The sequence below is a fragment of the Armigeres subalbatus genome, unplaced genomic scaffold, assembly GCF_024139115.2.
Source record: "Armigeres subalbatus isolate Guangzhou_Male unplaced genomic scaffold, GZ_Asu_2 Contig561, whole genome shotgun sequence".
Taxonomy (NCBI): domain Eukaryota; kingdom Metazoa; phylum Arthropoda; class Insecta; order Diptera; family Culicidae; genus Armigeres; species Armigeres subalbatus.
The window spans coordinates 42,074-56,571 of record NW_026943327.1 but is presented as its reverse complement, the minus strand read 5'-3'; the positions used below and the strand labels follow the sequence as shown (position 1 = coordinate 56,571).

General features: G+C 36.6%; 2 protein-coding genes across 5 annotated transcripts in view; one reads left to right on the top strand and one right to left on the bottom strand.

The window, feature by feature from the left end:
* Positions 1-10,164, bottom strand: part of LOC134204392 (uncharacterized) — a 38,480-nt gene extending 28,316 nt beyond the window's left edge. Inside the window, 1 exon segment of the mRNA XM_062679210.1 lies at positions 9,546-10,164. The gene's annotated coding sequence lies outside the window, so the exon portion shown is untranslated.
* The window catches only part of LOC134204390 (centrosomal protein of 135 kDa-like), a 120,922-nt gene that overhangs the window by 80,691 nt on the left and 25,733 nt on the right, over positions 1-14,498 (top strand). The gene's annotated exons all lie outside the window — the stretch shown is intronic.

Sequence of the window (14,498 nt, the reverse complement as noted above, 5' to 3'; positions counted from 1 at the left end):
AGTGGTACATTTGCAATTTTTCTGAAACAAATGGCTTAATTGTTATAAGTGAGATTAGCGATTCTATCAGTCTCGTCTATCTGGTCCATATCTAATCAGATATAATAAAGCCTTAGGTCAGTGTTAAAATTTGTTTCGTTATTTTTCGCATATTGCTGCACATATGAAAAGTACATCCTCTGCTTCTTCTTCTTCTAGACTTATTTCGAGTCGCGTCCTCGAAAAAGGATACAGCCAACTCTCATCGGCGAACTAGGTTGGAAGTTTTAAATGAATACTGAACTACGAGACATCAAAGTCTCAGTGTTGAAACGAAGAGAGAATACCTGTACGAGGCAATAATCCAGACATTAGCTCTTGCGGCCAATCATTGTTATTATGGTGTTGTTTTGAAATGTGTTTGACGAACTGATTCGATACTAGCATGCATCACCCATCCAAACTGTTTCATGATGCATGCAAGATCGCTTTGAATATCGTCGATTTTCACTTTTCTTCAAACTATCGATTTCATTGATCGTATGGTACTTGCTCATCCGATGCACCATTTACTTTCATTAAGCTTAAGTCGCTGAAATACGGTTTAGGATGAAGCTACTGCTTTGTTACACGTTTTTACACTTTGCCGCCTTTCGATGTCCGTTTTGTAGTGGCTTGTGCTATGTTTTTTCTCAGCTCTGCAAGATTCTTCAGCGGAAAACGCGCAAAAATTACTTAACTGAACCGCTTGCTAATGTTTTGCTTAGAGCTCTGGCAATTATTTGGCAATGTGCTGCTCGGTGAGCTGAAATAAGATGCCGGCCCACCGTTGTTGCCGCAAAACTCGAGAGCTAATGAATGTTGACCATCTTAGGCGCGTTGTGGGTTTTGTTTCAGTATCATCAACACTCAAGATGGTACGCTAGCACACGCTAGCGTTGATAAACCAATAAATATTGAATCACGAAAACGGTTGTTGAAAATGAAATAATCAACCTAGCGTAACGAACAATTCTGAACAAGTGCAAACTGGCAATACGAAAAAAAATAAATATTAATTATTTCACATCAACAATGTTTAAACTGCAATGGAGCATTTGCTTTTGCTTCGTATATCGGTTTGAAAAAGCTGTCTGTAAATAAAGACATTGACACTGAAACTTTAAATTACTGCATAGAGTATTGTTAAGGGTTGTGTGCTCGGCGGAATCTAAAAAAAGCAACTGTTATTATTTATTTATTGTTTATTTATAATCACTTATGGATAATAGGAGTTGGGTGAAAATAATGTTTCAAACCGGAACATCCGCTTTGGAGTTATATAATATAGCTGGTCCATATGTTACTTTCTCGTGAGTGAGAGGTGAAAAGTGAGAAGTGAAAATTTTTTTTTTTTTTTTTTGTGTGTCTTTATTAAGGAGACTTTCAGCCCGAGGCTGGCTCGTCTCCGAATGAGAAGTGAAAAGTGAGGAATGATAAGTAAGAAGTGAAAAGTGATAAAAGAAAATTGCAAAGTGAGTAGTGAGAAATAAAAACTGGGAAGTGAGTAGTGACCTCTACTTACTTCTCACTTGTTACTGTGCACATCTCACAACTCAGTACTCACTTCCATTTCCCAGCACTCACTCCTAACAAACAGTAACTACTTTGAAGATCAATTCTGACATTTCATCTTTCACTTCTCAGTTTCTCACCTCCCACTATTCACCTTGAGCATCTCACTTCTCACTTCACTTAATAAGGAAACAAATGTTAAATATTCGGTCAAATGACCCTTCAGGTCTAATGACATTCGGCCAAATGATTCTAAACCATATTTCTACATGCTAAGAAATGTTTTTTGATTTTGAAAAAAATAAATAAATATATTCTCTATCTCGATACCTCCCTAGCTCGATGGTCCCTTCAATATCGAGTATAATTTTGTATGTAGACCAAGATTTTAGGGATGTAGTGAGAATTCTATATCGGTCATTCTTATTGTGTGTTTCGTCCAATTTTACTTTCAACTATTGAATGATTTCTTGATAGTCTCCAAATTTTACGCTATCGATTGATTTACCACTTGCAGCTTTCAAAGTAAAGGAAGATTCTAAAAAAAACATTTTCAAAAAGCACATAAGATCATTGCTAATCAATGGTCCAGCAACGGCGAGTTCTTGTTCTTCATATAAAATTCTCGATAAAGTCTGCAATAGCAGGTATTGCAAATGTATGGATAACTATTGTTCAACTTCATCCTTTTTTCCACTACCTAATCATGCAGTTTGGAGTGAGGGGCGAACAATGCATAACACACCCACGGGGCAAAATGGCCTCACACATAAAATCACTCATATAATCTGTTGTAGTACATTTATGATGTAATATTACCATTACCAGGGATTGAATCCTAAAGAGAAAGAGCAAGTCTCTCACTTATCATCTCTGTATACATATACGATATGTAGCATACCGGGAGAAACTTTTTTCGCAAGCTGTCATGATAGAGAACTGATTCGGGATGCTATACCCCATGATAAATTTCTTTTAGAAAGCTCCAAATGAGGGGAGCACTGGCTCTGATGATGCATTTCAACTTGTTCTACAGTAACATCAGTGCAGTAACCAACACGAAAGGAGCGAAAATAAAGCGAGAATCACCATTTTTCTGTGGGGGCTGCCTATCCGATTCTGTTTCTTCGCACTTGTATACAAGTTTGATAAATTTGTTATCATAGCATAGTTCCTTATCTATTGAGAACGATTTCTGCAAACCCTGACCGTTACAATTCAATATAAGTTATTCATTATTGGACTGCAATGGAAATATGAACAAAATCCCTTCATATCCACTCAAATCTAACGATTTGCCGATTGTCGTTCAATCCGCTAAGAAAAAACAACCATGCGTTCACAATTATTTTACATGCAATTGAATCATTTCACACCACCATTCAGGCGTTTTCCTCAGGCCCATTTTTAAAACATTTTTTAAATGCGTTAGAATGTCATGAAAAACTTGTTGTATTGAATAGGAGATCATTGTGAATTGTAGCAGATTTTGTAAATTTTGCATCTACACGTTGAAATGGTTCGGTATTCTTGTTTATACATATTGGTGAAACCATCGGAAAAGCTTAAGTTTCTTGTTTCTATAACTCCAAACATGACAACTTGCGCTCAATGCTCAAGCACAAAAACTGTGAAACAACTAGGGAGATTTCAGTGAAATTCATTGAGTGTGTTTGAAGAAGAAGAAGAAACAGCAAGTCATCGTTATGGGGAACAAATGAATTTCCAGGTCTTTTAAAGCACACTGGAACATCTACACTTTAAAATAAATCTATGCTAACCTCGTTTCTCGTAGTTGACCCTAGATTCGTTTATGTGCAGTTTATACTCGGTTAGTATAACCTCCGTATCCTCTCTGTACAAAATTTGAATTTTAAATAGATTACTGTTCAAAGTTAGCTTAGTATAAACTTTGCAAATATGAGAAATGATTTGTTTTTATGTTATTACAGTTTTGTTCTATTTCTGAGTGTAGGTAGAAAAATATTTTAAAAAAAATGTAGGTACATATTAAGAAAATCGAAGTCTTTTGCAACTCGGTCATTTATGATGTCGCAAGCAAACTTTAGTGAGTTGTTTGCAACAGCTATTTTGAAGTTATGGAGACGTATGACCATTTAATGCGTACGGAAATGTGGTCGGGTCGGTTGTCCGTACCCTTTTGTTCTTTGTTCATAACTTTCGTCCAATTGGTGATATTTGGACAAAGTGGTGATATAATAACTGGTTAAGAAATTTGATTTATTCTAACTGAAAATTTAAATAATAATTTTGTTAAGTGTTGATTTTATGCCGTTTAGAAAAAGGGGGTTGGTTGTCGACACCCTAAAAACCATTAGAAACGGAAAAATATGAACTGAAGGCGTCATGGCTGAAAATATCAAGATTTGTTATGTAAATGGCAATGAAATTAATTATTTTTAAGTATTGTGCCCTGCAAATGACAAGTCCTGTAATAATTTTCCGCAGTGCAAATAGCACGTCCTATCAAAGCAATCATTGCCACACTCCACAAAGTAGCTGAATTTTTTTTTAAATATCAAAGTTTTTTTTATGGAGGTTGCTATGTTTTTCTTAGGCGACTATCTGGCGCTCATTTTGTGTGGCGATTAAAAATGAGCGAAGGAGTAGATTTTTTTATGAGCGGTACATTACATTATACATATTTAATCAAGTTTCCAAAAATTGTTCACATTGTGACTAATAACATGAAATTTGGCAATTAACTTCGATTCATCTTGATGTCTCTCTTGAAAAATGGGGTGCCGGCAACCGACCATGTTTGGGTGCCGACAACCAAAATCAGCAACAATTTTGAAAATTGAAAATCAAATTTTAAGTGCAAATGCTACGGTGGCATTCAATATTGAATCATAAAACAGAGTAAATATAATTGTACATATGTAATAAATTTACCGTTTCGATCGTTTTACTTCGTTATGTAGCACTAAGCGCAACAAAAAAATGTTGTTTCCTTTGTTAAGCGAAGCATAGGCATCTATTTGAATCGTTAGTCGACACAAAAAGATAAATGCATGACATATGTAAAAATGTCCATATCTCAAGCTCTATCTGGAATAAGAGCGAATGTCGCAAGGGAGAATTCTCGCTTTACTTTTCAAAAGGATCTAAGTAACATTTTTTCATGAATTAATTTGAATAGCGCAATCAACAGAACAACATGAAAGCTATTGATTGCAGTATTAAAATTAATTCATGAAAAAAATGTTACTTAGGTCCTTTTGAAAAGTTAAGCGAGAATTCTCTTCGTCGACTTCCCCTCTTTTAAATAAGAGTGACATGCAGAAGATTTCTTTGCAGTTTTTCACCTCAGAATGCAAGTTCGCATTGTTTTCTATCGTGCTGAGCTGATAAACCACAAAGAAATCCGCTGCTTGTCACTTTTATTAAAAAGAGGGGAAGTCGACGAAGAGAATCGTCTCTTGCGACATTCGCCCTTATTCTAGATCAGGGGGAGAAGGCGGAGCACTGAATCCCTACCCCAACATGTGCGACAACATGTAAACAACAGTGTTAATTCTCTACCACCTTTTTGTTATGGCGAGGCAATTTTTATGCACACTTTTGTTTTCGATATTTTATCAAAATTTAACACTCGATCATGCAGCAATATAACGATGTGGTATGCTTGAGATACCTACTTGATTATAGGTCTAGAAAAAGAATGTATTTGTAGTAACTAACCGAATATAAAAATGTTCGCATTAACGATTGCGCCCTAACACTGGTTCTAAGCTTCGATGCAGAGTACACGAGCTTTGTTCGCCAGTGACAGGCGTATGGGGCCCTTGTTCCAGATAGAGCTTTATCTGTCTTCTGTCAAAATTTACGTCGGGGTGCCAACATCCGACCAGTGCCGGCAACCGACACAACGACGAACGAAAAAACAAGTTTGACTAAAATCCACGTCTTTTAAAGGTTAATACTGCCTTAGCATGTGCTAAGACAAGACAAGACAATCCATGTTGTTTTAAAGTTCCCGCCCGTTGCCGCGATGCGGCTGTCCCCGTTGCTTGACGACTGCGATTCTGTCGCCATTGATATGGAAGCGTAAATGGAACATTGCATGCAGCGACCCAGCAATAGAGTCGCAGCGACAAGCTGTCGACCTCACGGCGACGAAATCGCTTAGGTTTGGGAGACTTTTTCACTGTGGGGATTTTGATGCCCAGCTATGCAATGAAATAGAATGAAAAACATCTAATCGGAAAATTTGTAGGACATACAGTAACAACACATATTGATAACTAGGTCATGCAAGGATAAATCTTTACAAATTGATCACATATCGATTACCATTCCCTCTAAAGTTTTTGTGAATAAATTAAGAGGAGAGTTTATAAAGAAGTTTCCAAATGATCATAAGTTGATTATATTCATGGTTCATATAAGAAAATATCCTCTCTAACTATCGAACATAGAGCCTTACAGATCGATCACTTGAGACGTGAAATTATTACAAGAAGTTATTAGGATCGATGTTGAAGACCCGTTATTATCAATCTCAGATGTTTGGAATCGTCTTGCAAAATGCAAACAAACTACAATCAGCTGCAAAAAAGTAAATGGTCGGGGGTCTGCCAAATCGCACAAAGCTTCAATGAAAAATACTCATTTTCTTGAATAAATACTTCTTTTCTTGAATGAATTTCTCAACTCTATAACTAAGAATATCCAACGACAAATGTACAAATGAATTGATATGGCTTGATTTCCTACGACAATTCTACGCCCTTTTCTCACAAGGTTGCTGGAGATATGAAAAAAAGGTGATTGATATGGCTTGGGTTTCCGAGCCTCGGATAAAAAGTCAATTTTTCAAGTGATCCTGATACTTTTCTTAGGGTGTAAGAAGGGTAAAAAGAAAAATTCAAAAATAGGTGAAGCGTTTTGTTTTGCTCTTAACAATGAACTTAAATACTACCACCTACAATATTGTGTAATTTGGGCAATGCTAATGCCAATGTTTTGCTGAGAAGTTCCACTGAAAATCAGGATTTGTTAAAAAATATTCAGTAAGCTAAAGCATAAGAAGATAATTTTGAACTTTTGGAGGAATGCCTTCTGTCGAGTCAAGTTCGAGGAACTGAAGATAGCCTTACTGTTGACGTCGAAATACATATATGTTGAAGTTACAATTAAGTGGGGGCATTAAATGAGATAGTACGAACTCGTCTTATGACAAGTATGATTTCGCCATTTCAAATTCCATTACTCTGATTGGGAGGAACAAAATTCATTGCAACAACAACAAAACGGAAGCTATGCCCATTCTCGATAACTTTCTAGAACATTGATAAGCAAATAATTGGAACAGATCTTCTACGTGTTTCAACAGATTTCATCCTTCGATATACCACCTAATCAACCTATTCGTTTAAAGATGGTCTGTGAAAACTGTATCCAGATATTTTTTGGGGTTGAATTTGTCGAGAAGTGAAGCTAACCCGTAACGCTGGGTAGACACCTTTACGTGGTGTGTTACGGGGTAAGATCTACCACGGTTACATTGCCAGCTGCAGGCAAATCCTGACCCAACGAATACCTTCCTCATTATCCAACTCCGCACAGCAAAAAAAATTGACTTCTACTGGTAATGTAATCAATAAAACTAATGTAAATGCAGATCATGTAATCGTTTTCTCAATGTAATTATGCGTTGAAAATCATGCACATAAACAGAGCATGAATTAAACCGTATAAATACAGCACCTTACCATTATGACTACACACTTAAAATAAATCGCCGAATTCGGTAAAATTTTACCGAAATCTCAACAGCAGAACTGTTCGGTAAATAATTTAACTGATTTTCGGTGATTTTGACAGTTGAGCAATGGAAAAAATTACAAAAAATCTGTAAAATAAATTACCGAACAGTTCTGCTGTTGAGATTTCGGTAAAATTTACCGAATACGGTGAAATGAGGTAAGTGTGTACACTTTATTGAAAACAATACTTTATTCACCCTGAAAATTCATTTATAAACAATTAAGTTTACATGATATTATGTGAACCGAAACTAAAGATATGGCCACGCTCGGCCACGATCTCGGTAAACAAAACAAACAATTCCATCAAGGCAGCTGCAAATGCAGCGGGAAACCTTCGTTTTCGACCACCGTCATACTAAAGTGAAGATTTTTCATTACGACTACAAAGCAGCATCCATGATGCTGCATTTCATCGGTGTACTTCATCAGGCGTTTACTTAAATCGATGGAAAAACTTCAAAATCTTGCACTTCATTCAGTCAGATATTCCCCCTTGACGATGCGCATACGCCTACTCAGTGCATGTAACTTTACATTACCTAGCCAGAACCCGATCACGACGGGTTCGATACTTTATGTTTGAATCGCCATAACTCAGAACCTGTTACTCTTTGGGCATCGTCAGTTTCAAGAAGTGAAGACGGTAGAGTGGTATCGGAACGGGCTATCACTCCGCGGCCCTAAGTTCGATTCTCATGTTAACCGATTTTTTTTTATTTATATAGCATAAAATAGAAAATGTAAATTTAAAACAACAGATGATAAGTGATGTAAAGATAAAATGAAATGGAAATTTATATCGTTTATCATGCTCCAATTATGTGCATGATATTTGATGTAAATGTACATGATTCGTTCGAACAGTGCGTGGTACTTATGAGGGTGTCGCTAAGTCGGTGGCCTCTCGTTAAGTAAGTACTACATCAACACTTCCTTCCTCTCCCTAGTTACGGCGAAGATGGGCGTGGCCAGGAGTAGTAATCCTCATGCTTTTGTTATTTTTGTTTAAGACTGGAATCAAGGACCACTCTCCTTCTTGATTTCTGATAGCATTCTAGATGAGGATCTCAAAAGTAAAACATGAGTATCACTATAGTGTCCAATCTACGAATTTACGAGTTACTAATGAATTTGTCGAGAAGTGAAACTACACATTCGTTCTAGTTTGGCCTGGTACTAAACCAAGTAGGTATCAAATTTAAATTGTAGAAAATGTAGAAGTGGATTTACATTTTAATTTGCGCCATTGAGTGTCATCAAAGTATTTTCATCGAATAATACCATTGCTTTCCAATGACCGTAATAAAAAAAAAATTAATTGTCCCGTCCCAAGTTGCCGGTAGAATGTTATTCAATCGTAACATCAGCCTGGTGCAGTTGAAACGGCGTTCGGTTGATAATCAGGGTGTCCTGACATAGAATCGCATAGAAATTGAGCTGTTTCAATAAAGGATCTGGAAACTGGAATTGTTTTCAGGTCCATTAGGTCCATTAGTACATGGACCTGCTCTTCTGAGTTGCACAAAGTTGAGCTTGAAAAGTTTCGCTCAATTCAAATGACGCTCATATAACAGTAACTTATTCAAAAGAAGAGAATTCGAAATTATTTTGTAAGAGATAAAATATAGTATGAGTTGCATAAGAATTGTGAATACCGGTTTACCGATCGATTTCAAGACACTTTTGAACTAAATTTTGAACAGATTTAGTGTAAAGATTTAAATAAATGAATTCCGAAATCTGCATACAATTCAAAATTTGCGTTAAAACTCGTTTAACGGGATACAGTCTTAAATAGGGATATCAGCGTTTGCATTACTGCGTAGAAAAATTCACGTAAAAACCTAAATTTTGAAATCCGTGCGAAAGAATCTCCAAAATCCAAAAATCCACTTGATGCGACTTCTATGTATTATATAAATAAATATTTATATGTTGATCTAAATGGTGAATGAAAATGAGCAATTTGGCCCTAGCCTGGAAATTTATTTTATCTCGCTAAAGAACCTTCTTTGGTTGGATGGAGCTTATTAATTGTTCATTGTCCATTGTATAGTGCTAAATGTTATATAAAAGATCAGCCTGTGCGACCTCTCATCGATATTTGTTTTACCGAACAACTAGAATAATTAGCACCAATCTACCCTGTGAACAAGGAAGTAGCATTCTAATTGTATTTCCCTTCCTTTGTATTTCTCATCTAAACAAGATACCTACCACAATTAATGAACATTAATTATCAAGAAACAAATCTGCAATCTCCGGTCGGAGTTCTGTGCTGCTGCGTGCTATATCCGGTGAAGCGCGCAGTGCTATTCCGATACGTTGCCTCGTAGTTTCTTCTTGCGCACAATTCATAAAACCATCGTCAGGATGCTTCCGCACTACTGATGCACAAGTGCATGCTACGATCCCCAACCACCATGCCTTGTCTTCTTTATTTGGCAACAATGTTCTTCACTCAGGTGTTGTCGGATTCTGTTACCGAGAATGAGGTAAACCAGATTTCTTTCAAGGGAACTTGCACACTCACTCACTGTATTGCTCCCACTTGCCAAAGACAGTTCTGTTACTTCAAGATGTTGACGATAGAACAAAGAAAACCAGTTTTAGGATACCATTGATATCTTATGCACGCACTGGATCTTCATATATTTCCAAAATAAATTTCTTCGATGAATCAACCTCTTGTTAAATGATTATCTATTCCATTGTATTCCGATTACCAGTGATTAACCTTGAAACAGATCTACTGCAGGTAACTTGAAACACCGTTGGGCTACCCTAAACGCATCGATAAAGTGTTAACGCGACGAGCGTTTCAAAAAGACTAAATTGCTCTGTTGTGTGGCGGCGCCACCGAAGCATGAGGTTGGCCCAGCTCGATCAGGTCCGAGAACGAAGAGTTGAAATAAAAAGAGAGCCAAGTCAACTAGAAGGTACCGCGTGGTGTGCATGGAAATATCGTTTACCTGTTTGAGATCGGTGAGATCGCTTTGCTGGCTGCACCGCACCGGCCCAATATCTCTTGTTCAAAAGCAAAACAAAGCCAGAGAGTATGTTGTTTTCGATGTAAAGTCAATTGGAAAATTGCCGGGCGCGAGTAGCCTTGGTCATGGACGTACATGCTATGCTGTTAGATGTCCTTATGGTTAATGAGTACATCCTCCTATTAGAAACTGTGCAACATTTCTAAAAGGCTGGCCCACCATGGCCCAATTACCAAAGTGCAAGATCATTCGTACGCATGAAAATATAAATTAAAAGTACATGACTGGAATGCTATCAGCAAAGGGAAGTATTTATACACTTAACGGATGTTACAAATTTCCTTGAACTAAAAAAAAGAGTTTATTTCACAAATATTGTAAAGAATTTCTTTTAACTGTCAAAATTAAGGAAAATATGTGAGACTATTCTCCGATTCTACTGTTTAGAAATCTGCGAAATTGAACTAGATCAAACAAGTTTTTGATATTTAGATCCGTCTAATATACGAAACTATAAACAGATTAATACTTCAGAGAATTTAGAAGTAGACTGGATTCTGTTTTTACAAGATTTATATTTTCCTAATTTACCACTCATTCTAAATGTTTAACGCATAACAATTATCATGTGATTTTTCTTTGATTTTTCTGGATTTTTGACACATGTTGCGAAGAGTTTGGTGGTAAATTGAAGTCACAGGATCAAAAACACGAGCGAAAAAATCGTGTAAAATGAAATCCTGTGTAGACTATTATTCAAAATGGTGTATGCTGACCATAACTGTTAAGATCGATGGGTTGAATGGTTTTTATCGACGCGTTAAAAGTGTTATCGTTTGGGTTTACTCAATTTGTATATTGGAATGAAACCTTGAAATCGATAAAGAAACTAGCTGCTACAACTGATTCCCCAGTTGCAGCAGCACCGATACTATTGAAGATTTTATTGGCACCATTTTCGAACGATAGATGCAAACCTGCGTAACATGTAAATTTGGTTCGGGTATTCAGATTTGCCACACAAACAGCGTTGATGGATGGTCAATGGGCAAGAGGTTCGTCATGTTTAGATCATTGAAGTCTCGAGTGAACAAATAAGATGCATTTTTTTCAGGACAGTCTTTACCGTATGCGATTTATTTCTTCACAGTTATCAATGCTACCGAAAAATAACCATCATGCTACACGCATCATGTTAAATTATCACAAAACTAAACATCAGCGTTGTTTTTTATGAGTCAACTTATCAACAGAAACGAACTTCCCTAAAACATCAATGTGATTTTCAATCTATAAAATCAATCTTTGAGTTTGAGAAACAACAAAACTGCTTTGGCTTTCGGTATAACAGGGAGGAAGCAAGCCAGGGAATGATTCTACCCATATTCTCCTATGGGGTCGTACACTATTTACGTAAGCATTTATAGGGGGAGGGGAGTCGGCCATTTTCTTACGCTCCATATTAATAAAAAAAAATATTTGCATGGGAAAAATCTTACATGTGGAGAGGGGGGTTGAAAAACCCAGAAAAATTGCTTACGTAATTAGTGTACGGCCTATACATATAGGTATCGTTCTTTTCCGTTTAATCAACATTTTCATAGTCTCACATTGTGCAGCGGAAGAGATAATGATCACGCATCACTAAACAGTTTGTCGCCGAATCAGTGGCTGTTCGGCTCTCTTTTGCTTCTCGCATGATCGTTCAACTATTTTCATTGTCTTTCATTATCTATTTTTGCAATGCATGCTTGGATGGATTCGGGCACCACATCACACCACGCTAAGTGACTAATTCCGCGTGGTCTTCGTGATGGCGCGAATGCGACGGCCGCATTGACAATGTCAATGACGTTCCGTCAAACTCCTCCGGAGCGGAACAGGCAGATTTAGTTTCGCGGTTAAGTCGTTGGTTGGTAGATTACACAATCATGGGTTTGTTCAACCGGACAGCGCAGTGTAGGATAGTTGGTGACTTTGACCTTCCGCAGTGCTGAACAAGATACAGACAGTGATTGGTGGCACTTATACCAGTCAGTGCCGGGCGTTGCTCCACATGAGTTGCGGATAGGTGAACCCCGTCTTTTCATGGTTTAAAATCAAGACAATATTGAAAATGTGAATGAATATTCCTAGAAAAGTCCCTTTGAATAATAGCATTGTAGTTTTTATATTATACAGATACGTGAGTTGGATTTGAATTAGTGTTAAGCAAGACTCAGATAATTGCATTAATAAAATATATTTTTATTTCATTGCACTTGTAAGAGCAACCTTCCTTGTCTTAGCTTTAGCTATTGTTGAGGTTTCATTCACTAAAGAATGACTCAGTGTAGGATACGAGCTAACACTGTTACGTCACATCCCATGGAATATTAATGCACCTATATACTGCCTATGATCGCATAGGTGTAACTCTTTTGTTGAATTCGTGAATTCTGTGAACTACTTAAAGAATTTGATTTATTTCAGCTTATCTCAAGACAGTAAGATATGCATTACTGTGGTAAGCTGGCATGAAGTGAATTTAAAGGGACGACTTACTGACGATTTAAAAAATCAATGCAAATGCAAATATGCGATCATGGACAGTAATAAGAGATTGGAGATTCACGGATTACTTCCGAAGCTGTTTAACGAAGATCAAAGAAAAGCATGTAGTGATAAGAAAATTGAATGTAGGTATGAGGTTTGGCATCAAATTACTTTTGTAATAAGACGAGTTTGTACAACCCCATTGAATTCCACCACTTAATTGGGTTGTTTAGCTCAGACAAATATCTATTTTTTTGCAGTTTAGCATAAAGAGCATGCTCTCCTGATCTCCAAAATATTTTTATTTTGTTTGTAAACTTTTTATTTACATTTTTGTACAGCAAACAATAATCCATTTCAATCGATAGAATGACACTAACATTCATAGAATGACAGTTGACCCATGCAGCATAAGAACAAATTTTAAGTCCCATATAAATTTAAAATGCAAATTAAAAATAGTTCCGGGGCTCCAAAAATTCTGAAAAATTGGGGTTAGGCTCAGATTTTTATGCAGATTCAGAATATGTAAAAACATATATACCCCTAAACAACTCAATTGTATCTTGACAGATACGTATTTCGACCTCAACAGTAAGGCCGTCTTCAGTGTCTCGTACTTGACTCGACTTAAAAGTCAAGTACGAGACACTGAAGACGGCCTTACTGTTGAGGTCGAAATACGTATCTGTCAAGATACAATTAAGTGGTGGAATTCAATGGGATTGTACAAACTCGTCTTATGACAAGTGAAGACATTCCACTAAAAAGCTCAAAATAATTTTCTTAATCAAATTACTCTTAATCATGATATTTATCATAATAAATGGCGTAGTATGAATAGGCTATAGGAGAAAAAAGGCCAAAATGACGAATAGCGAACTCCTTAGTAGCAGTGTTGGTAAAAACTCAAAATCTCAAAACTCATGGATGATTCAAATCAAGCGTGAGTTGAAACGCACCCAACTCAGCGCCGTAAAACTCATGGATGAGTTGAATCATCCATTTGAATCATCGTAGGTTTTCTTTCGTTCTCCTTCGTTAAAAACAGTGAATTGACGTTTGTTGCATAAAATATTAGACACTCTTCCATGTATAAGCAATAAATTGCCCCAAATTGATTTAAAATGCGTTTTTGAATCAAAATGATTTTTTAGCAAATGAGTGAAGTGATGCGTTTTAGAATGAAAAATTCAAGCGTGATGCATTCCTTTAAAATTGCAGACGATTTCGTTCGCACGGGAGCGCTCGTTGATTGAGATTTATGAGTGATTTTACCAACACTGCTTAGTAGATGAATTTTATATTTGCAGTTTCATATATTGCAGCACAACATTCTCAACTAATCACCTTCGCAGCACAATAATCAAATTTCCAAAAAATAATAATTTTCTATAAAATTCTCCTAAATAAACCATAATTTTCATAATCATAAGAGAATTTTCCAGAAATCAATAAGATCTTCTTATATGGCTCTACATTTCAATTGGAACTTAGTGTTCTATCGGCGTTTTTACAGTTTAAGTGAAAAACAGTTTCTACAGTTTAAGTGTACGCTGTTGCATGAATATGTATCTTGTGTGGGAAGTACGAAGGATATACAGTCGCCTCTCCACATCTCGATATTGAAGGGACTATCGACTCG